The following is a 25843-nucleotide window of genomic DNA, read 5'->3' on the forward strand; positions in this document are numbered from 1 at the left end:
TTTCTTCTCTAGCTTTCATTTTCCTTTCATCTTTTTCTACCTTTTCTTTCAATTTAATAAATGTTGACATGTTAGCTTCTACCTCAATTGCATTGGTTTGCATATCTGCTAAGGATTCAAATTTTCTTTCTCTGAGCATTAGAAAAAAATCATCAAATGCTTTAGCAAATATAACTTTTGCTGTAGTCATTGGGGATTTACTATTTAGTGGAATCTTGTTGTAAATCATATTAAATATTTTGATAAACTTAGCAACATGTTAACCATGATTCCTCCTCAAATCTTCAAATTCTATTAAATAATATGTTATGTAGAATCTACGGTTGCAGACAAAAGTACTTTCCCTAGGCCTAGTGGACCGACCTAAAACAATAGAAAGACAAAGGGACTAATTTTTCCCTTAAAGTAAATAGATAACATGATGAAGCATACCTAGAATATTTCATTTGATTCACTCCTTCCTTGGCTTGAATGCTCCAATCCTAGATCCGATCTCTATAATTAGAATTCGCACAATCAGATAACACAAGCTAATGATCAATGAAATCCATGAAACATCATCTAATCACTTTATTCAATAGATCAACATGGTATTGAAATATATGAAACCATAACATCATATATAGGAAAATAAGGAAATCTTTGTATTAATAGAAATGGAGTGAGTTACAAGCAAAAATAGGTGTTCATCTTGTAGAATATCTCCTCCAAGTTTACTTGTCCTTTCCTTTTCACAAATTTCACCTCTAATCACCCTAATGCATGGAACGATATCTCTCACATCAAGCATAAGGGTAGAATCACTCTCCAAAATCCAATCGTTACCTATGATTGGCAGTAAATATATAGGTGAAGGAGGTAGTTCATGAATTCTTATCCTTTTAACACTCTGGGCTTAAGATCCACTCTTGATGAGAGTATGATCTCAAGGGATAAGGGATGAAAACTACAAGGTAGGATAGGATAGGATTCAAGACTTTTACTAAGGTAAATGGTTATAATAGACCTTGGAAGCTTCTAGAAGAGGAAGCTTCAGGATTCTTTCTCTTTCTCTCGAATTTCTATAATAAACACACACCTAACACTGAGCAACCTACTGATGATTAATGTAGGTCCAGAGTAGGGAAACCTGGTAGTCAATGCTTTCAGGTAGAAATTCGGGGATTAGAATGATTCATGCTTAGGGATTTGTGCAAGGATGATGAAAAAATGTGTCAAAGGATTTTGATTGATCCAGCTAAAGGCTTATGGACAAAATGTGACAAAATGGGCTATAACAGATTTCCCACTAAAGAGACAATTCAAAAATTATAGCTGATGACTAAAGTGATTTACATTGTGACAAGTTGGGATCAAGGAGAACCAATGAGATCATCATATGTTACAATACATTTACATCATGACATATTTTGTTGAGGGAGCCATATCCATAATCAACACATAATCTAACATTACATGTAAAATGATCAGAAGACACATCCACTGATGAAACATGGTGGACCCATGGTTGGATGACTATCTATATGATCATAGCCATCATATAGTATGATCTTTTATTACTCCTGAAATTGAAACTCAAATGGATGAAACTAGATTCGATCTATTTTATATCATTCACTCGACCAAACATTGTACAATTCTAACCATGTGAATCAATGAGCTTGATTTGAACATGGTAGACAATATTTGATCATCGGCTAATGATATAAGATGTTAAGATATGAGAGAGAAACCATTGATGATGTTAATAGCTCTCAAGGTACTCTAGTACAATCCATATGGTGTGAATAAATGAGTTGATGTTGAATACCACACAAAATATTTCGATCAAAGACCAATGATGTAAACTTGTCGCTGAGAGTGAGGAAACATGTCATTGATGTATGCAAGCATCGAGGTACTAGGGGATGTTTCTAAGTCAACTTCCTGTATAATGAGTTGTTGTTGATAGGAAGTGACCCATCGTAGGGTGGCCTTGATGTATCCCTAATAAATTATATGAAACATGTATGATGATCTGAGACAAAATGATTAAAATGATATTGATATGGAAATGGATTAGGAAAGGTAGACATGGAATGAAGGCTTAAGAGTATTGTAGCATATATTGACTAAATAACTTCTCTTAAACATAATGGAGACACTGAATGGAGTTGGTAGCATGGACCCAAAATTGAAAAATGAAGGCTTCGAAATGGTATGATAAACAAAAATGAAAGTAGATTTCCCAACCAAACAACCATGAAGATGATGTGGAAAATCGTCGTCTTCAAAATAGACTTTCTTGCATTAACAAACAAAGTACCATGTTTTCCCAATTTACCCCAGCCATACTAGTCAATACCTCTTTATTTTTTAACAAGCTTGAGGAGGATAACATATGATTGATATGTAAGTTCATCCTTTAGATGAATCCCTCTGAGCATATTTAATGCACCTAGAGAAGGAGTGGTTCGATCTCGTCATGAACGATGATTATGTCGCTGTTTGATGTTTTCATGAGTCCACCGAAGGTGAAAACCCAATATATTTTTCATGTTTAGAGAGTTTGAAAAAGAGGTGAAAAACAAAACTCTAAATGTTCCTTTTCATAGATAGTCCCTTAGGTCTAAAAAGCCAGAAAATGATAACAAAGAGAACCTCTTATCCATGTTAGACTAAGGCATTCCTTTTTCGTAACAATCTATCTCAGTCTGAAAAGGGGTTAAACTTATACTGAGTATACGTCTTTTCATTTACTTTAATGTGTTTGAAAAGGCAAGTGCTCCACAATATTTTCATATTTTGGGAGTCTGAAAAGAGCTGAAAGAGGACTCCTCCTAAATAAATGAGTGGTATAAAGTGTTAACAACTGATTCCAGTCATAATGGAACTGTAAAAAACATAAAAAGGTCAAGAGGCTAGCTAATAAGACCACTCATCGCATTTGTTCCTCAGGAAAGGGTAAAACAACCAAGTGAAAGCGTATGATCGACCAAGCAGATGGTGACAATGGAATGAGAAAACCAAGGCTCATCTAGTAGAAATAGGCTGAAAAAATGGCAATCACTAGAAGTAGGATGAGAATGGTTTCATTTTTACATAAGCTTGAAACATGGGAAACTATGCTTGAGAGTACTTCAAGATGGTTTCATTTTTTCACAAGCTCAAAACATGAGAAAAAATATGCTTGACATATGTTTAGATTCCCCCAGCATAATGACTCAATTCAAGGAACATGATCCCCAAGCTTCATTTCATTTACCTAAGTAGAATACTGGTTACTATTAGGTAGATGGAATGAAGGTTAATTGATGAGATCAAGTGAAAGGATCGACTGGGAATTTATGAGATCTAATCAAGGAATCGAATTGGAAAGGGAGATATGTTTCATTTTTTAATGAACTTGACACATGAAATAACTTTGCTCATTGGAACTTATTTCATTTTTTAATAAGATTGAAACAAGAAAATAAGCTTTTATCATGGGACTTTGTTTCATTTTTTAATGAGTTTGACACAATAAAAATAAGTTTTCTCAGAGGACCTTGTTTCATTTCTTAATGAGATTGACACAAGGAAAGGAATTGTGCTCTGAAATCTGAACATGGCCTCCAAGAGACCATGGCTTCCAAGAGTTTCTCATTAGATGGAAGAACAATGCACTAGAAGGGATAAATATCAAATGATCCATTGGAAATATCAGGCTCTAGTTCCCTTAGTAAATGATTCACCATAACACCTATTGGATCTAGGCCGAAAGAAGTTGAGAGACAATGAAAGGCTCATATTCATCAGTAGGAACATGAGTGAGATAGGTTTCCACATAATTAACTTGCGGTGGTGAAGATACCACTTGAATATAAGGACCATTTAGTGAAGCTAGTTGATTGGGAGTCAAGTTAGGACCAACGAATGAAATCTGTTCAATAGACACAATTATTCCATCATTCGGGAAACACATCACATGAAAAAGGGAAGAGACAAGAGCTCCCATGACATAAAAATAGTCACACCCAAGTAGTAAATTAAAATCCAAAGGGCCTTGGACTATAATAAAATTGATATAGAAATTCATTCCTCCCAAAGTAATAGGAAACTTAGGAAGGATCCTTAATGGTTGATTGGTTCCCTTGATAAAAGCCAAAAAATTCTGGGTAATGGGCACACATTGTGGAGAACATAAATATTTCCAAGTAGTTGAGGAAAAAATACTAATATATGCGTCTTCATTTATTATTATATTAGGTGCGAGCATATTATAAGCCTTTACTATGATCTAGAAGGGCACGTAAGGATGAAGATGATATCCTACCAGTCGACTCCAATCAAAGGAAGTGACCACACTACTTGGAGGGTATGGGAAAGGTAGAAATTCTCCCTTGTGCTATGGGAATGGGAGAACTTCTCTCTAGTGTTGTGTGAATGGGAGGATTTCACCCTTATGCAGTGGGAATGGGATAACTATCCCCTCGTTCATTGGAACTTGAAGAAATGAGAAGAACTTGAGCGGTATAAATTTCACTCTCTACGGGAAAGGTACAATCAAATGAAGGTGGAATTGAGTCAACCATTTTCTCAAACAATGGTTGGTTGGGAACAGACTCATGGGATTCATATTTAGAGAGACTGGGATTGACTAGAGACAGATTTTGATCAATCACTTCATCAACCAGTCGAGGATTGGGAGAAAGCTTTTGGTAACCAATCGAAAGACAAGGCTAAGAAGATGCAAGTTTTTTCAACACTTTTGTGGCTTCATCCATATAAGGAAAAGGGTGAGTAGGATGATTACCTTCACATAACCTACAAAGAAACTTAATTTTACCATTTTTCCCATGGACCTTACTATCACTAGTGGATGGTTTATCACTAGTATGATCTCCAAAGGCTGATGAGAAAGGAATTTGTGAGCTTATATTCCACACTTCTAATACCTTGGGAATACCAGGACAATCTCTAAGAAGGTTATCACCCTTACAAAGCATGTAAGGGAACTTGAATTTGCAAGGTTGATTGGAAGGTTACTCCATACTAGTTGCATCCATATCAATTGTTTCTTGGTTGCCCCCCTCCTTATTTTGCTTCTTCTTCTTCTTCTTATTCTTCTTCCCTTTCTTCTTATTCTTAGATTCCTAGTTACTAGAATCAATACTTACATTAGGTGAGGAAGAATAAAGAGATGAAGAAACAACATGTGAAGAAGGACACGGTTCAACTTTAAGATAAAATTGAGGTTGATATTGTTCAAGTGGAGGAGAACTTGGTTGAGAAGTAGTTTGGAAATTTAGAACCAAGGAGGTTGAAAACAACCAAAATGGTAAATCAATGGTGAATTTGGGAAGGGAAAATGTTTCCATATAAGGAGCACCAATATTTCCAAAAGAAGGAAAATGACTAGGATCCCCATCAAAGGGATTTCCTTGATTGGTGGACATAAGAACTGTTGCCACTAGTCTCAACCTAAGATCTACTAAGGCATTGTTCCATGCGGAGGATGTTGTTTCACGGTCAATTAATTGATTTTATAAATTAACAAAAAAAATAAAACAAATGGGTAAACTAGGAAAAATGTTTACCAAGCAACCATGAACTAAAATATACAAGCTTGGAAAACCAAGGATTTACGTACATGCAAGAAATATCCCCAAACGTTGTGTTTGGTGTATCACAATATACAAGGCAACCTACTCGGTTACCTATGGTGAGGATAACAATCTATGGTGGACATCCAAAATATACTCGAAGGTATGTGGAAGTGCAGCTCGTAGTAGTGATGTATAATGTGTAACTGTTCGATGAGAGCATTCCCATATACTTTACGTGTGTGGAGCACTGTCCAATATACCCAAAGTTATGTGGATAACGATCTTATACAATCACGTACGTGGAATGAGATTTCACCCTGGGATACAACGCTGGAAAACAACGACAAATCCTATTTTTAACAATGTCAAAACATGTCTCTAGCCTATACCTCTAAATGTTTGCTTTAATGTTACAACTGCTCCTTATATTAATTAAATAAATTTTAATGTTGATCTTCAATTATGTTTCATTTTTGGGGCTTACTACGAATGTCACCTGAATATCCTAAAATGAAAATTGGCATGAGGAAATGAAATATTTTTCATTCAATAAAAATCTAAGTAAAGGAAGAGACAAAGAGTATGCATCAAACAATATGCGGCAAACAATGTGCAACATGCAATTCCCTTTTCGATGCAATAGTTCCAATTTTTATGCACACACAAAAACCTAAATTCAAATGCAAAGGTTTTTCTTTTCGAGTCACTTAATTTTCAAATATGAAGAAAAATAAGATGTAAAGTCTAACCACTAATTCAAACAAGATTTTCAAAATGATGATTAGAACACCAATTCATCTAAGCACTCAATGATAAAAAAATCAGTTTGCAAATGACCTAATGATAAGAACAAAGGAAAATATTTAAACAAATCCTTACCAAAGGTACTAAAACTAAAGAAAATCAAATGGAGGATTCATAGGGACCAAAAGACACTCAAAGACTCAAAGAAGAGTAGGTGGAACAATTCTGATCAGAGGGAAAATCAAGACAAAATAAAACTTGTGCATGAACAAGGGCCAACGCAGGTGCAAAGGAGGAACTAATGCGATGCAATGAAAGAACATAGAAGGCTCAACTGGGATGCAACACTCTTTTAGAAGACCGAAGGGTGCGTTGGTTTAGGGATGCAAAGTTTTGACACAAGGATTACAATTGAGACTTAATGGAAGCTCTTCCTAGGTGTGATCTTGACTAAATTAGAAAATAAAGGTTTGAAGAAGAGGTAAGAAAACAAAAATGGACAAAGAAACTTCCAAGGGAATACACCACTCCCTAGTATGGTCGCCAATTTGTTATGAAAAATCTATGACTACGGATAGAAGTATCTTCCCTAGGCCTGGTGGATTGACATAGAACAATAGAAAGACAAAGGACTAATGTTCTCCTTAAATTAAATAGATAGTGAGAAGAAGCCTTAATTATGTCAAAACATGTCTCTAGCCTAGACCTCTAAATGTTTACTTTAATGTTACAATTGCTCCTTATATTAATTCAATAAATTTTAATGTTGATCTTCAATTATGTTTCATTTTTGGGGCTTACCGTGAATGTCACCTGAATATCCTAAAATGAAAACTGGCATGAGGAAATGAAATATTTCTCATTGAATAAAAATCTATCGAAGTAAGGGAAGAGACAAGGAGTATGCATCAAACAATATGCGGCAAACAATGTGCAACATGCAATTCCCTTTTCAATGCAATTGTTCCAATTTTTATGCACACACAAAAACCTAAATTCCAATGCAAAGGTTTTCTTTTCAAGTCACTTAATTTTCAAAAATGAAGAAAAATAAGATGTAAAGTCTAACCATTGATTCAAACAAGATTTTCAAAATGATGATTAGAACACCAATTCATCTAAGCACTCAATGATAAAAAAAATCAGTTTGCAAATGACCTAATGATAAGAACAAGGGAAAATATTTAAACAAATACTTACCAAAGGTACTAAAACTAAAGAAAATCAAATGGAGGCTTCATAGGGACCACAAGACACTCAAAGACTCAAAGAAGAGTAGGTAAAACAAGGCTGATCAGAGGGAAAAGCAAGACAAAATAAAACTTGTGCATGAATAAGGGCCAACGCAGGTGCAAAGGAGGAACTAATGCTATGCAATGAAAGCACACAGAAGGCTCAACTGGGATGCAACACTCTTTTAGAAGACCAAAGGGTGCGTTGGTTTAGGGATGCAAAGTTTTGACATGAGGATTACAATTGAGACTTAATGAAAGCTCTTCTTAGGTGTGATCTTGACTGAATTAGAAAATAAAGGTCTGAAGAAGAGGTAAGAAAACAAAAATGGACAAAGAAACTTCAAAGGGAATACACCACTCCCTAGTATGGTCGCCAATTTGTTATGAAAAATCTATGACTATGGATAGAAGTATCTTCCCTAGGCCTAGTGGATTGACATAGCACAATAGAAAGACAAAGGACTAATGTTTTCCTTAAAGTAAATAGATAGTGAGAAGAAGCCTACCTGTAATCTGTTGTATGCTTCACTCCTTCCTTGCCTTGAATTCTCCAATCATAGCTCTAATGGGAATAATTAGAACCTGCACAATCAGATGACAAAAGGAAATGATCCACGAAATCTATGTAGCATCATATAATTTCTTTATTCAATAGATCAACATGGTATTGAAATATATGAAACCATAACATCATATATAGGAAAATAAATAACTCTTTGCATTTATATAAATGGAGTGAGTTTTAACCAAAAATAGGTGTTGGTCTTGTACAAGAGCTCCTCCAAGTTGACTTGTCCTTTCCTTATCACAAAGTGCACCTCTAGTCACTCTAATGCATGGAAATACATCTCTCACATCAACAACATAAGAGTAGATTCACTCTCCAAAATCGAATCCCTTGCCTATGGATGACAGTAAATATATAGGTGAAGGAGGTAGTTCATGAATTCTTATCCTCTTACTGATCCAGGCTTGATATCCACTCTTGATGGGAGGATGAAGCAAAGGGATAAAGGATGAAAACTCCATGATAGAATAAGATAGGATTCAAGACTTTTGTTTGAGGTAAATGGTTACAACAAATCCTGGAAGCTTCTAGAAGAGGAAGCTTCAAGATTATTTTTCTTTTTCCTGAATTTCTAGAATCAACGCATTCCCAACACTAAACAACCTCCTTATGTTCAACATAGGTGCAGAGTAGTGAAACCTGGTAGTCAACATTGGCTAGTAAGAGACTAGGGTCTGTTGGTCCTTAAAATGACTAAAACAAGGTGCTTTTATGTAGAAAATTAGGGCATAGAATGAGCCATGCTTAGGGATTTGTGCAAGGATGATGAGAAAAGGGGTCAAAGGATGTTTATGATCTAGTTGAAGGCCTATTTACCAGATGTGACAAAATGACCTATAACATAATACACAGGATCTTTGTAATTCTTCGTTGACTTTTGTAGATGTTGGTTAATTTAGTCCATGTATTTATAGAACTTTTTTGTAACTTTTGAAACATATTATGAAATTTCACTCTAATTATTGGACAAATAGTCTTGTATAAACATCCTCATGTTCAATGTTCATATTTTTTGCAGAATTAAGAAATGAAACCAAATGATCTTCTGCATATGGCCTAGTTTCTCCATTAAATCTGGGCAAATGTTTCAAATACCCTTTAGGAATATCATGAAGTTGATTTGCTAGTAGAAGTGCTAATGTTGCACACCAAGCTATTACAATTGGCTTAAATCCATCCGTCTAGTGTTGTAATAAAACTATTTGTTTAGGAGATATAATTTTTCTTAAAGATGATTGAGATAGAGGTTTAGGATTCTTGAAAAAATGACGATGACCAACTAGTTTTTGGACTTCAGGTATGATTTTCTCTTGATATTCAAAGGATAAATGATTTGTATAAATGATAAGTTCCTCTTCAAGCTTTTCATAAATAGAAGGATAACTATGTATAATAGAGGAAATAAAATCAACTGGTTTAAATTCAGGTAATTCAAGTTTAGGATATGCTTCTGTATCGTATGCTTCTGAAAGGGAAGTAGGAAACTCAAAGGACTCAAGCTGATTGACTAATAATGAAATTTGAATATATACTCCTTTAGATATGATTTCTAAAACTTTAGGTGGTAAATATGATATTTCAACGGGGATTGGGGTTGATTGAAAAGGCTCAAGTTGTGACACTACTTTAGGTGGAAGAGAGGAATAAGTAGATGTGGAAGCTTCTAATCTACGTCTAAGAGATGCAATTTTCACAAGTCTTTGAATATAATAATGGAGAGAAGAGATGTAGATCTAAATGAAATCTGGTATGCCTGTGTGAAGCCATATTTGATATGTGAATTCGTCAACTGAAATATTTTAGCCTACCAACCTCTTATTCACCATTAAGAGGTAAGTCTGATTGTTGTCCCAGGGAAATAACTTCAAACTTCGTTCCCCAACAACAACACAAATCTCATGTTGTATCTTTGTAGACATTTCTAGGCCGAGGAACTTTACCGAAGAATCTAAGTAAGGGTTTTAATTGAGTTGGATGACCAATGCATTAAACCATTAACACTTGAATAATCCAAATATTACTGAGAAGTTCAAAGGGTTGATTTCAATTCGTAACAACATAAATAGTTGAATTGATTTTGAAAGTAGAAAGGGAAAGGATATATGACAATCAAACATTTATACTGAATACTTAATTAATCAAATATAGTTGATGCATTCAAAAGAATTATACAACCAAAAAATATATATTCAAGAGATGACAGAAGGAAACAATTTAAAGATGCAGAGGAACTAATTTAAACAGACTATTGAATTAGTTAATCTCAATAAAGATGATAACATTGTAGCGGGCTATCAGGGAAGTTAATACTTAACTTAACCTTACCCTAAATCCTATGTTACCTTGAATATATGATGAAAAACAAAGATGAATAAACCAGGAAGACCCACATGAACATAGATGTTGTTAAGCGTGAAGTCAGGATCCTTTGATTATATTCAAAAAGAAGTTCAGAAGAGTACAATATTGTAACTGGATCATCACAAGCGTTCAACCTTTCTTACTTTGAATTACAAAAAAATTATAGAGTGTAATTCAAAAATATCTAAATATAATATAATTCTTTTACAAAATACAATCTTTTTCCAAAATTATTTGGATATATCAAACAAATACAATATAAAAATAAATGTTTCTGAAACTGATTGCATATTTAACACTCTATTCAAGGGTGTTGTTGGTAACTACTGCCTAAAAATATGTTTCTTCTCTTTATGTTCCTTCTTTTGCTATGTTGGCCCTAAAAATGTGCATTCAAATTTTGTTGTGCTGCACTGGTACCTTGAAAAACTGTATTCAATTCTACTTGATGAGTTCGAGTAATTTTTCCCACCTTTTTTCATATGGAATGGAAAATTTAATTACTTTTCTATATGCTTCTTCCACCTCTGTGTATTTTTTAAAAAGTTGGCCTAATGATAAATAAAGGTTGGACTTAATGTTAGATAACTAGATCATATTCTAGGCCTTCACTGAATGCTTTACCACTTATGATTCCTTTCACTTTAGCAAATTTTGATCTATCTTCTTCTATTTCATGTAATCTATGCTGGTAATTTTCTAGTGGAGTCAATTAGCCACTAGAATCTCTTAGAGGTGGGAGTCCCTTCTGGCATAAAATATTAAATTTTCATGGAATTTATTTATATACATTTATGAGTTTTGAAATTTATTTTCTTATTGCAAAATTAAATTTCTTTTTGTCAAAACTCTTCTTACTTATATGACTGTATCATTCCCATGTTCAATTCCTAATTCCTCCAATTATTCGTAGTCTTAGAATTCAACACTTTTATTATCCTCATTGCTTATCCTGGCTTGTGATCTAAGTCTTATTTGATTCTTTTATGGTTTCCTTTGATCTTGTCACTAGTTCTTCTTGTTCAAATATGATCTCAATATATTTCCAAAGTTAAATTATGATTATATTGATATCAACCCATATTTTTTCCGTTGCTTCAGATAATGTCTGCACTGTCAGTGATTCATCTTCATATTTTTCAAGTTGTTTGTTTATCTTGAAGTTTTACTGTATCTAAAATATATATGCATTATCTAATTTGATATTGTTTTCCTCCATTCTATGCAATTCTGCATTTAGCTTCTTAATCTCCACATTCCTTAAGGATAAATATCTCATGGCCTCTGATAATTTTTCTGTTGTTTCCTCACTGACTGTATCTATCTGCACTATAGATGTTCCTACACTTGCATGTTGTTCTTTTTCCTTTAGTAGGCTTTCCATGTTGGCCTCCATATCTTGAATTTGGATATTTTGTTCCACAATCATTTTCATTACGTTTTGTAGGAAATTTTAGATTCTTTTGGAGTTCTTGAATTTTTGCATTTCTTCTTTTGATTATTTCTTCAGTAGCATGGAAATCACTAGGATCCACTCCTAGCTTTATCACAAGATCTTCCATCCCTTATATTCTAGTATCCTTTTCTAGGGAAGATATTATTTCCATTTTAAGTTGTGAATGAATATTATTTAAGGAGGTTTGTAGCTTAGAAGCTACCATGGCTGAGCTTGTTAATGTAGAATAAAACATTTCACTTTCTTGTTTGTGGAGATCAATTTGAACTATAGGGTGTATCTTCTTAATATGAAAAGAAAACATAGAATCTTTATAATCATTTGCATTCCTAGGATTTGGTACTTTTGGCTCAAGGATTGGCAATTGGCATTGCCCTTTATCAGGGTCTAGTGTAGATAAAAGTCTACGTTGAGTATTGTAAGATTGTTTCCAAAACTCAACATAGGTGGAGGTTTTGAGTGCTTCATTTTTTCTCTTCATCTCCATAAGTGTGGAAAATATAATTTTTTGACTTGAATATGGAGAAATAGGATAAGTAGGATAATTAATAGCTATTTTTTCAGTTTGCTAAAATAAAAAATAAGGCTCACCTGATAAGGCTATTGTAGTTTCTTCTTTTGAATTTATCCCTTGTGATGACTCATGTTCTATATTTATTGTTTTTATTATTTTGAAAACTTTGAAACCAAATGCTTTAGGTGTTGAAATTTTAGGCGAGACACTTTCTATTGGTCATTAAGATCTTTTTCTTTTGGTCTTGGAGTCTCCAATGTTGTCAGACTGGAGGTATGCTCTTCAGTTTCTTGCAGAGTGCTTTCTTCACATTCTTCTCTATTTACAAATTTTTCAATCTCTAGCTTTGATGTGTGTACATAAGGTGCTGAATTTTTCTCAGTGCTTATCTTTGAAATCACTGCCAGGGGGTCATAAGGCCAACTAAAACTGAGTCTGAAATTCATCTGTTTAAGTAGAATGTCTACTTCCTTTTCTGCTACCCTAGTGTTAACAATAAATGGACCAATTTGTGCCTTTAATTTAAACCGAGTTTTCTATTTTCTTGACACAAAATGTATATCATCCATATTAATTATTTTCATAATAAATTATAAAGAAACAATCCTCATGGGGATAGAAATTGGTAATTTATAAGGTGGCAGCTCACAACACTAGATTCTAATTTGTAAAAAGTTCTGGTATAGATACCAATCTCCAACTTTGGACTGCTCATTTATGTGTAGAATCATTTTTATCTCTTGAGAAATCCTGGGAACTGCATCACTTCTTAACAGATAAAGTTCTATATGCAAGAATTAATTGGAAAAGTCATTGAAAGATAAGTATTCAGAATGTTTCCTCACTAATGAGGTCCAATGAATCATTGACTGTGGCTTTCCTTAAGAATGAAATTTATGTAGAGGGAACTTGAATATTTTAGAATGATGATATAAAAATAAATAGACAAAAATGGATGTGCGCTTAAATGATCCTTCAACACTGAACTTGAGAAACTGATCATAAATTATATCTGACAAGAATTGATTGTAATTGAACATAATTGAGGGCTTCTTACCGGATGAAAACACTAATAAAAACCCTAAGATAACTTCGTCTACCCACTGATCATTTTGATACCCTAATGGACAAGAAACTATGGAAATTACCTTGCTAGACATCTTAGGAAATATCATAGAGGAATAGGGTGGATTTGTCCTAGGAAATTCAGAATTCTCAAGTAGGAATGACTCAAAACTATGAGCTCTTTGTGGGAAAGTAAGATTCTGATCAATTTCGATAAGTGAATGAGTCGATAAAGGGTGGAGGATGTTGATAAACAATTTTATTAATATTGGCATAATATCAATGTGGACCGTGTGCTCATTTATGGTTTCAATGGTTATTAATCACAAACTCATCCTTGGTTGCTAAAATTATTTCTTATTTAAGCATGATCTTATTTAAAGTTTTGATAACAATTCTTTTCTTAGGATTTATGCTTTGAAGTTCCGTTGTTTCTGTTTATGGTATCTATTTTATTAGGTGTTCATTAGTTACTTACTTGCATTTGTTCAAGTTACATGTTACGTTTAACTGATAATCCCTTTCCTCTCCAAAGAAAATATCAACCAACGAAATGACAACCAGGCCTACATATCAGACGGGATCCCTAAACCAAATGGTGTATATTATGATTGGGATTTTGCACTCAGGAGATCCCCTATCTATTGGCTATAAATTCTATCCTGTCAATAGATTTGGTGCTAGAAGGAGGGCTGATGGCCGACATCAACACTTGCCCTCACCCTGAAACTTCCCAGCAAGCTAGAAATTAGCCTTGTCCCACTTCGCACAAAGCACCTGTTCATCCCAACTTTGGCCTGCCTTTTTGGGATCTCGACCTTGGGGACTCTCAACCTCCTCTAATCGAGGATACTCTCGTGGATGAGGAAACTCCTCTCTATGAAGTCACATATGAGAAAATAAGATATTTATGACCTATCACTTGGTAGTTCACTAAGGTTCTGACATGAATCCCTACCACAAGTAGACTCCCTAAGCCACACACTTCCAAACCTCACCATACCTGCCAAGGGATCTTGGTTAATTCGGTACCACATTTGATTGGAATTATTTTGGAAGACCATGCAAATGTCTGTAGGGTGGTTTAATGGTATGTTAAATCCCCTGTCATTTTAATATGTCAGCCCGGGGGTTTCGTAAACTTAGGAGAAAACCAAAATATATGGCACCTCAAATGAAACTGTTGCAGAAAGTTTTCTTCGAATGGAAAGAAAGAAAGGAAATTCATAGTACAAATAACTTCCAAGTTTAAAGAAACTAATTTTTTTTTTATTCAAGATGCAACAACCAAGAGAAGAGGCTCCTAACTTAGGAGGTCCTCGTTGTCCTTCCTCACAGTACTGTCCCCAAGAAGAGAAAATAAAGAGCAACAGTTTGTGATGTGTAGATATAAAGAGAAGAGGCTCCTAACTTAGGAGGTCTTGGTTGTCCTTCCTCACAGTTCTACTCCAACAACATTACCATTGCATCAAATCATAAACTAGAATTCAAGAAACAATTAAATCTTCACATAACAAAACACACTTGTGGAAAGTAAATCACACCTACATGAAAGTAAATAACAGAAATTAAACTATGTTACAGATGTATGTGAATTGTGGTTGATGGGGATCCGTCCATTCCTCAATGAACACACATGAACAACTATCACTCCTTAAGAATCAAGCAACATTCATAACTCATAATTGCAAGAAAGTAATATTATTCATGTTGAATGAACAATCATAAATTTGATGCTAGTGAATAACTGACAACTGTTTCCCTCCTTTGAAGGATGCTCCTCTTATTTATACATAAATTAGGGATATATACTCAATAAATGTAGATCCCTTAGTTATCTACTAGATCCATACTTGTCTTAACTTATCCCTAAATACTAGATACAAATCCCATGAGACATCAAGATCTCCATGATCTTTCTCCTTGGAGTATGGTCCACCTCTTGAGTTGAAATTCATTTGTGCATAGGAGGTCACATAAGGGTGCCTTGGAAGCTTCCAAATGATCTACACATGTCATCAAACTCAAGCCATTTTTAGGTATAAGAAAATACATGTTATTTTTCTAACTTTTAATCATAAATTCACTCTAAATACATGAAATTAATAACTTTGTAAAATGTAAATGTGAACTCATGTAGTAATGATAATGTAGGGTTATGTAATGATAATGTGATGGAATGAGGTGACAAAATGAGGATAAAGGTGAAAAATAGAGTGAATGGGAAGGCTAATTTGGTGGCCCAACATACCCCCCAACTTAAGTTATTGCATGTCCTCATGCAATCTATTGCATTGATTCACTTAATCATGATTTAATCTTTTTGAATTGTCTTGATTTTATATCAACTTTGGTTAGTATTGATTTTTTTGACTTCGCACAATTTTTTTGACACCTTTGTTCTTTTTGCAATGTGTTCTTTCTGAAAAACATTCAATTGCAACATATTATTTTGGTTGGTTCTTGTGTGACAACTAAAGTTTGATTAGTATTGGTTCTTGTGTAACAATACTTTTGTTGTTTTTGTGTTGCATCAAAAGACTTTGAAAACATTTAATCAACCATTCATTCTTTGATCATTATTTGCAAAACATGTAACGTTTGAATCATAATGCAATAGTAGTTGTTTGGAAAAGTATGCTGGTTAGGATGACATGTGCATCAAGGATGTATATGACATATATGACATATGAAAGGTGATAATCGAATATGAATGTGATATATATCACAAAATGTGAATATGAAGTATGAACATGAATTCTATGCCCCCCCCCCCCCCCCCCCCCCCCCCAACTAAAGGTATTTTCAGTTTTTTCTTTATGAAATGAGAAAGGGAACATGGTGAAGCATTTTCCAAAAAATATAATTTCAGTATTAAAGGAATTATATGATAAAAATATAGAAAAGAACATACCTTTACTTACCTAAGTGGAAAAAATGTGTATATGTAGAAAAATGTAGCTCCTGTTGTTGAATCATGGAATGAAGAATACAAGAATGTGATCTGCATCTTGGTTGCATACATGATGGATGAAGTCGTGAATGCAGATCCTTTATTACTCCTACTGAATCTATTCCAAAGTATAAAATGCTATTGAATTTTGATTATTTACTTCTACAATAAACAAAGGGAACTGAAATAAAAAGGTCTACTTGGAAACAGATTTAGAAGCAATTTGCTTGACCATATTCTTGTTGATTTGAAATGCCTTGGCAAATAAATCATTGGAACAATAGAAGTGGAGCCAAAAGAGGGTGCAACCAATTGGGCTCCCGAAAACTCACTATTGAATGTGGTGATGGACAAAGCGTTGGGTGACCCAACGTTGTACTGGAAATGCACCAATCCCCTCAGAATAACAAATAAATATCCTTTTTGTAACATATGAGAAAAGAAAATATTATTGGTGTTGAGCATAAGGCTACCCTCTGAAGCAAACTCAATTTTTGTAACACACAGATGGATGTGAGGAGGATTCAACCCCCTTGCGAAGCGTATTCTACGTGGGTAATTAATGTGTTTAGCCATGGAAAACTTCCTACGTTCGGATGTGAAATATTGTACAAACTTGTATCTCAAACAACAACAAAAAAATTGAAGGTGTTCATTGTCTTCAAATCCTTGCACATGAAACCATTCACTGATAGTGTGTGTGATCAACCACACAGAAGTCTTGTACATGTGCACTGGCAAGGACAAGAAACAAACATAGCCATGATAGAAACAAAATGAAAGCTCTTACATCCAACATTCTTTTATTTCTGTGATGTCAAGGAGAGTCAAAATGCATCCTTTGGATTCTATGATTTTTGAGTGGATGCCTTGTATGAATGCAAAGCTTTGTAGAAATTTTGTTGATCCCTCCGCCTTCTCAACTAACCTCAGAACGTGGTTCATTCTGAAAATGTTTTTTTTCTTTTCAAATTATTTGAAGAATATGAAACTCATTAATCTCTTTAAGCTCGACAACATTGACCTTTGTAAGTTTGCAAACAAGCATTACAAAATCTTAAACAAATGCCAACAGATAATCTCCATTCTAGAAAGGAGAGAAGGGGCATTAAATGAATTAATGAAACACATGAAGGTACATGGTTGGAAAATTCCATGTGGGTTGTTCAACCCTCTATTACGAAATTACTGTATGTCAGGAAAAGTGTAGGAGGCTCTACACCTGTACCATCACCCCGCATTTCATCCAGATTCCTCTGCATTTGAGATAGTCATCACGAGTGGTTGTAGAAAAGGTGATTGGTAGCAGGCGTTATTTCTTCACGAGAAAATGTAGGAGGCAAGATTTATACCTGCAACCTTTACTTTCTCTTCACTCAAACGAGGCTCCTTGAAGGTTGGAAATCTAGATATTTCATTGAAAGCCTTTTATAGCATGAGATATCTTGGATTGAAGCTTGAACAAACTGAATGTGGGATATATGAGGTAGTCAAGAGATAAATCCCATATAGTGGAAATTCAAACCCTGCTAGAGGATTGCACTTATTGTTGCTATGCAATGGAGATGGATGTCAGGAGGAATTGGCACTATCTCTTCCTTTTTCTATGAACTGAAACCTATTTTTTCTCATAGACAAATGGATTTTTAAGGATTTTTCTCCACTACTGACCCTATTGACTTCTAAATATATCATTCCAATGAATCATATTTTTGAATGAATGGTGGACTCAGCAATCGAGATCTCAGGGAGAGAAAGATCATAGGAAATCACGTGAAGATAGGATAGCTTTTAATTCAAACAAGGAGGCCAACTTTTGATGAATTTCGACGATTTTTCTCTGACCAAGTTTAGAAAATGATGAGGGGTGAAGTTTGTTTTTGGCTGAAATTTTTTTTTATCGCCTGGATGAATGGTATCAATGCACTTTTATCAGTAGCTAGGCCGACTCCTCTTCTTTTGACATTTAAATCAATTTTGTTTTTGTTCTTGAGTTGCTTTAGAAGCAAAAGCTTCAGATGAAAACACTTTACTGCACAACACCCAATTTTCCTCATTGCTGTCACCTAATTCTTATTGCCAACATGTATCTTCTATCCTTTACTGGGCACAACTGCTGGGTTTTCCCAAAGAGCTTTCTTACTCACAATTTGGAAAATTTGGCTCATTACTTCTATGAATGAATTCTCAACATTTGTTGATTCCAAAGCTGATATTTGAATAAAAAATGTATTTTATCGTTCTGCAAATTCTTTGCCATCCTCTATAGAAACAACTCTAAGATGGCGTAAATCAAATTTGTTACCAACAAGAATTATTACAATATTGTCATTAGTGTAGTCTGTAAGTTGTTCAAGACATCTCTCTGCATTCTCAAAGATTACATGTTTGGTTACATCATAAACTAGTCAGTGGACCAAATGCTCCTCGATAATATGCACTTGTTATGGCCCGGTATATTTCTTGAGCAACTATGTCCCAAATCCTTATCATCGACTACCATACTCCGAGTCGCAGAATTCATTCTGATGGTGGATTTGGACTCCAAGCTAAAATCGTTCCTAGTAAATCTTTGATAATAGATTGGACTTGCTCACACCAGAGTCAACAATCAATTCCACTTTGAAGAGGTAATCGTAGTAATCCTTTTCTTAGATCATTTCTCCACCACTTCGAACTAAAAGAGAAAAACCTTGCTCACCAGGAAGTAAGAGTGCATAAATATCTCTCTTTATTTTCCAATTTTTTAGAAGGAAATAACTATTAACCACTCAAAGAAACCGCTCACAAAACCACTATCTAGTCAAAGAAGCTGCTCACAAAACCACTATCACCACTGTTACTTCAACATATAAAGACATTCCTATTGAGTTATGTTTTATTTTGCAATTTTTATTTTAGTATTATTATTATTATATTTTGTATTTTTATGTTTTATTAAAAATTAAAATCTTGAATTTTATTCCTATTTTATATATATATATATATATATATATATATATATATATATATATATATATATATATATATATATATAAAAGAAAATAAATTCTATTCCTATTTTTTTAAATTTTTATGTTTTTTTAAAAATAAAATCTTTAAAAAGAAAATGAATTTTATTCTAACTCTAAAATAATCTAGAAATTTTGTTGATTTAGGATGAATACAAATATTTTTTAGCAAATGGAGACAAGTATATTGCAGATGAAATTGATTAATCATATTGCAAACCCTTGATTTATTCATTTTTGGAAACGTTGGTAAACATCCTACTTTCTAATCCTCTAGATCGTGTAAAGATGGAGGAGGAGAGCATACTTATTCGATATTGAAAACAACATCCTACATACTCTATGCTAATTGAAAAATACAAACTATTACGTGTAATTAAATTTCCAATGTAACCATTCATGCAATAGTAATAAAAACATATTCATTTTCAATTTTGGAATTTTAAAATGAAAATATACAAGGATGATCGAATCTAGTTTTTGTGACTATGGTTTAATGAAAAAAAATTGATCTAACCTGGTATTTGCTTAAAACCATCGAAACCATCTTTCGATAAGGCTTTCATAGGCATGATTTCCACTATGATTCAGATCCTACTGCAACTTCTCTTTGTCCTCCTTAATCTTCTATTCGGAATGTTCCTCATCAGATGTACTGGATTTAGGAGGAAAGAATTCTTCCTCCATACTTATGCGAGATTGAAAACAACATCCTACCTACTCTATGCTATTTGAAAATTACAAACTATTACATGTAATTAAATTTCCAATGTAACCATTCATGCAATAGTAATAAAAACATATTCATTTTCAATTTTTCATTTTTAAAATGAAAATATACAAGGATGATCGAATCTGGTTTTTGTGATTGTGGTTTAATGAAATAAAATTTAAAAAAACGAAATTGATCTAACCTTGTATTTTCTTAAAACCAGGGAAACCATCTTTCGATAAGGCTTTCATATGTGTGATTTCCACTGTGATTCAGATCAGGCTACAACTTCTCTTTGTCCTCCTCAATATTTCGTTCGAATAAATGTTCCTCGTCAGATGTATTGGATTCTTTGAATGTTGATTTGTTGTTTTCTTCTGGAAGGGTAGTTAATATTTTGGCTGCTGTCAAGATCTCCTCTTCGCAAACAGAGGAGATCCTAAATCTTGCTAGGATTTGAGTGAGTTGTTCCAAACTCATACTCATCCTTCTTACATATGTACATATGGATTAGTTTGAAAGGGGTTCTTACAGTACCCAAAACTTAAAATATGAAAAATTTAAAGGTTGTTGCAATTGGATTTTTATTGTGTTTTTATTTTTTAGTGAATGGGGGTTCTTGATTTGTGGATGTTTTTATTTTATTTCTATGTTTTCTATATGAAAATGCAAAATAAACTTAAATTAAAATGCCTAAATGCAGTTAACCCTAAATGAAAATGACGCTAAATGAAAAATGCTTCCTAAACAGTCCTCCTAACTAGCTTACATCTAATTTTGCTTCCCCGAAAATGACGCCAAAAATGTTGGGTGGTTCAATGGTACGTTAAATCCCTTGTCATTTTAATATGTCAACCCAAGGGTTTCGTAAACTTAGAAGCAAACCAAAATATACAGGACCTCAGATGAAATTTCTATAGAAAGCTTGTTTAGGATGGAAATAAAGAAAGGAAATGCACATTACAAATAGCTTCCAAGTTTAAAGAAACTAAAGAGTTTATGATTTAAGATGTGCAAGAAAGAGAAGAGGCTCCTAACTTAGGAGGTTCTAGTTGTCCTTCCTCGCATTTCTACTCCAACAACGTTACCATTTCATCAAACCATAGATGGGAATTCAAGAAACAATTCAAGAAAAAATTAAATCTTCACATAACAAAACACACCTGTGGAAAGTAAATCACACCTACATGAAAGGAAATAACATAAATTAAACTATGTTACCGATTTGTTCAAATTTTTGTTGATGGGGATCCATCCATTCCTCAATGAACACACATGAACAACTATCACTCCTTAAGAATCAAGCAAAATTCATAACTCATGATTGCAAGAAAATAATATTATTCATGTTGAATAAACAATCATAAATCTAATGCTAGTGAATAACTGACATCTTTTTCCTTCCTTTTAAGGATGCCCCTCTTATTTATACATGAATTAGGAATATCTAATCAATAAATGTAGATGCCTTAAATATATACTAGATCCATACTTGTCTAAACTTATCCCTAAATACTAGATACAATTCCCATGACACATCAAGATCTCCATGATCTTTCTCATTGGAATATGGTCCACCTCTTGAGTTTAAATTCGAATTTGTGCATTAGAGGCCACATAAGTGTGCCTTGGAAGCTTCCAAATTATCTACACATCATCAAACTCAAGCCATTTTTACGTATAATAAAATACATGTTATTTTTCTAAATTTTAATCATAAATTCACTCTAAATACATGAAATTAATAACTTTGAAAAATGTAAATGTGAACTCATGTAGTAATGATAATGTAGGGTTATATAGTGATAATGTGATGGAATGAGGTGATAAAATGAGGATAAAGGTGAAAAATAGAGTGAAAGTGAATGTTAATTTGGTGTCCCAACAATGTCGTTGAAAGAATCTCGATTGAAGGATTGGAGAACCCCCAACATCCAAGAGAGAAGGACCTAGGAGCACCATTACATGGGGTAATAATCAATTGCAGCATGAGAGTATACGGGGAAGTAATCAACCACCACTGGAAAATGTTGGGGTCAATGATCAACCACATATGGGAAAACCTTAGGTGGTCCAGAGGTTAGTGGATGATGAGAATATCAGGAATCATATTAACCTTTATCCTGTAGAACCCCCCGCGATGAGAGACCTATAGGTTCCCGAGGAACTTAGGAAATTTTTAGAAATGACAGGAAAGTCAGGGATTTAGGACGTCTGAGGGTCCTTCAAGGTAATGGAAGACAACCCCTTCACACAAGTGAAGGGTCTAGGTCAGGCATTGGAAGTAATTCTGAAGGAAACACCAACCACGTCATATTTCCATCACCACCAAGAGCGAACCGTCGACAACCTTTAGCCTGGACGGCCCAATATTCTTTAGACATCCAAGGTTCTCTTCATGACATGCCTTAACACCTTGAGAAACATCTCCCGAAGTTTGACCTTGAAAAGGGAGCCATGCCTGAAGCTCATATAAGTAATTTTTACTTAGCCTTATAAATGATGAGGGTGCATTATGATGATGTTTCTTGTAGACTATTTTCGTAAACCTAGGAAAAAAAAGTCGTGACATGGTATCACTCCTTTCCGGTGGCTTCGATATGAAATTTTGATGAGTTTCGAAATACATTTCTTAAAAATTTCTCCGAAGATAAGACACCATCTATGCTCCTCATTGAATTAAGCACTTTAAAGTGGCATATGAAGGAAAAGGTAAAAGACTTTAATCAATGATTCACTATCATTTTGAATAAATTACCAATGGATGTGTCTCTTTATGATTATATCACTATTGATTATTGATGAGTCCTAGTATTGCAACAAAATTACTACAATTCCCAAGGCTACCAACTTAAATTATCAACTCAGGGACGTTACAAACTTAAGAGGTGTCAACACTATATGTGAAACATGCAATGTGTCCCTCTTTTGTTGATCTGATGCAATGAAGTGAATATCATAAAATCTAACCTAAAGTAGTTGCAGAAATGGGAATGTTACTCTATTTGCAGAAAGGAAACCTAATTAATTTTGTAGAGGAAATCCTAGCTACTTTTTCCAAAAGGAAAGGCTATTCTTCTTTTCATGAATGTAAATGTTAATCCTATTTGTAGAAATGTAAACATTGACCTATTTGCAAAGTGTAGATAGTACATCAAAAGGAAGCCTAGTCTATGCAATAGAAATAATAATGTTGGAAATAAAAACCATAGATTAAGATGTATGAAATGAAATAGAATCATTATTCAATCACTGCATTCAATATATATTTTGTCAATGGAGTTCACAAGGTGTTTCATAAAGTAATCATGAAAATCATCATTATGCTCTTCAAGTCATGAATCTGTCCACTAACCATAACATCAGAGGTGAATTTCAATGGATAAGAGACAAATATCAAGAGGTATCTTTGTCTTATTCAATCATGGTTCAAAGCCTATAGTTCATTATCCAAGCCTAAGGGACAAAAACCAAGATTTTGGAGCAAATCTAGTCAAGTTTACATGTACTATAGGAGTGCTAAAGGAGGCCTTTATTTGCCACATGAAGAGATAACTTGCCCAATTCCCAAGTAAATAAAATGAAAATGGGATGATAATTTTTTTATGAAGTAGGATGTCTTAGGACACCATTCCAAGTGGAATCACTCCAAAATACCTATGTTAACACATGCTAAAAATAGAAGAAAATTACTACTCTAAAAACTGGAAATTCAAGAACTAGTGAGTTAGTTAACCTATCAAACGACTAACCTAATAAAATTAAAATTCTATGGGGTAAATTTGGTTATTATTTTTTTTTATGAACCAATACAATTATAATAAAATCAAATGAAGCTCACTAACATGTTCTAAAAAATAGCATAAAATTATTACTATTTTGCTACAAGGCATTTATAGAAATTCTAGATTTGTGAACTAATAGATCGATCCAAGTAGCTCAACGATGAATATGAATTTTTGAAGTTGTTCTAAGGCTGCATCATGCCTGAGAATTTGTAAATAATCTACAAAACAACTCACTTCAATCATTTAACCAGTGTAACCTATAATAAAAGAGACATGAATAGTAAATGCATAAATAAGAGATGCAAGTGAAAAAGACATCCATAGGAAATAAATAAATTGTACAATAGGGATATGAGACACTTTATATGGCTAAGATTAAGTAAAAGTCAAGTCCTATGAAGGAAAAAAACATTTAGAAGCTAAAAATGGTGCCAAACTTCATTATTTGAATCAATCCAAGTACATCATTGCTAGAAATGAAAGTGGAGTTGCTAAATAACAAGTTTTCTCCACAAGAAGACTAAGAAATACATACCCTTAGAGGAAAATTCGAATTTTTACTTATAAAAATTGATGGGGAAGCATTATCATTTAAAGGAGGAATCTTCCCCCTCCAAAATCCCTCAAATAGTTGATCTTGTTCCCAACACTATGAATTTGCATTAAATGACAGGGAACACATTCCTAGATTTTCTCAATCACAAGAGCTCCAAAATTTGTGCAATAATTTCATAATATATTGTTCTTTTATTATCTAATATTGATCCTCTTGTAGCAGGGAGAAAGTCCCTATATTATCTTATCCTCCAAATCTTCATACTTTTTCCCAATATTCTCACAATATTCTACAAAAATAAATAATATTAGGAACATATATGTAATTATATCTAAACCTTCCTAATGAAAATATTAAAGATAAAAATATGTCATCTAATTCAAAAGAGAGAGGTTAAGTGTGCTGAAGGATGGTCAGATGGGAATTAATTTATGTCTAATTTGGAGGCTGATCATAACCCCCTATTGAAAGTGTTTCTCATCCCCTGAGCAACATAGCGACCTAATTGTGCCGCATTCATAGCCTTGGTGACCTCCTTAACATCCCAAGCTACTTCAAAAGGAATTTTGGCACATATTATCTTGATCCATCTTCTTCCTCTTCTTCTCCAACTCCTATAGATCCATCCTTTTCTCCAAGTTTTAATTAGGTTTTTACTTGTGTCTTAGGAAACGTCTCCCTGTTAATGTTTACAATGTTTTCCCATATGTGATAATTAGAATCTTTGATGAGCCTGTGGAATCTCTTCAATTTAAACTTACTGCCCCGCCCCCCTCCCCCAATGATTTCTCACTATGATTTTCCAAAGTTTCGAAAACCAATACTACCAATCCTTCTCTTAGATGTCCCTCTTCAAATATAAGGTAAAGTTGCTCAAAACCATGCTTTTTCTAGCTCTCTAGAATTTCTTGTAGCATAATGTGTTCTCCTGTGGTAAATCTATCTCTTTCTGTAGAATATTTGTTTCTTTTGTAGCAGCTATGTTTCTCCTGTAGTGGCTTTGTTTTCTCCTATAGCAGGGCAGTTTGTGATTTGAGCTACTTAGTCGTGGATTCTCTAGTGGTTGGCCTTCTCATGGGTGTCAAAAGTTGCTTCCCCTTTGGTTGAAGCCTCGACCCCATGGATAATAATGTCGTCTCAAATTATTTGAAAGGAATTTACAATATTTTTCTCTGAGTAGTCTAGGATGCCATGGTAGAGATAGGGTGGTTGATTTTGGGTCATAGAAGGAGAAGAATGATACCCCCTATATTAGTGAAATACTTCCTCTTCTCTTGCCTTACCCCTCTTATAAAAGAAAAAAAAATTTCCAA

At 33.9% G+C, this 25843-nt stretch overlaps 1 pseudogene; it reads right to left on the minus strand.

Annotated features, from left to right (window-relative positions):
- Nucleotides 1-17629: 17629 nt before the first annotated feature.
- Nucleotides 17630-19123, minus strand: LOC149205215 (ras-related protein RABA1f pseudogene; annotated as a pseudogene).
- Between the last annotated feature and the right edge of the window lie 6720 nt (nucleotides 19124-25843).

The sequence above is a fragment of the Pinus tabuliformis genome, chromosome 1_2 (genome assembly GCF_031772625.1).
Source record: "Pinus tabuliformis cultivar Carrire ecotype Pingquan chromosome 1_2, CPIR1, whole genome shotgun sequence".
In the NCBI taxonomy this organism is placed as follows: domain Eukaryota; kingdom Viridiplantae; phylum Streptophyta; class Pinopsida; order Pinales; family Pinaceae; genus Pinus; species Pinus tabuliformis.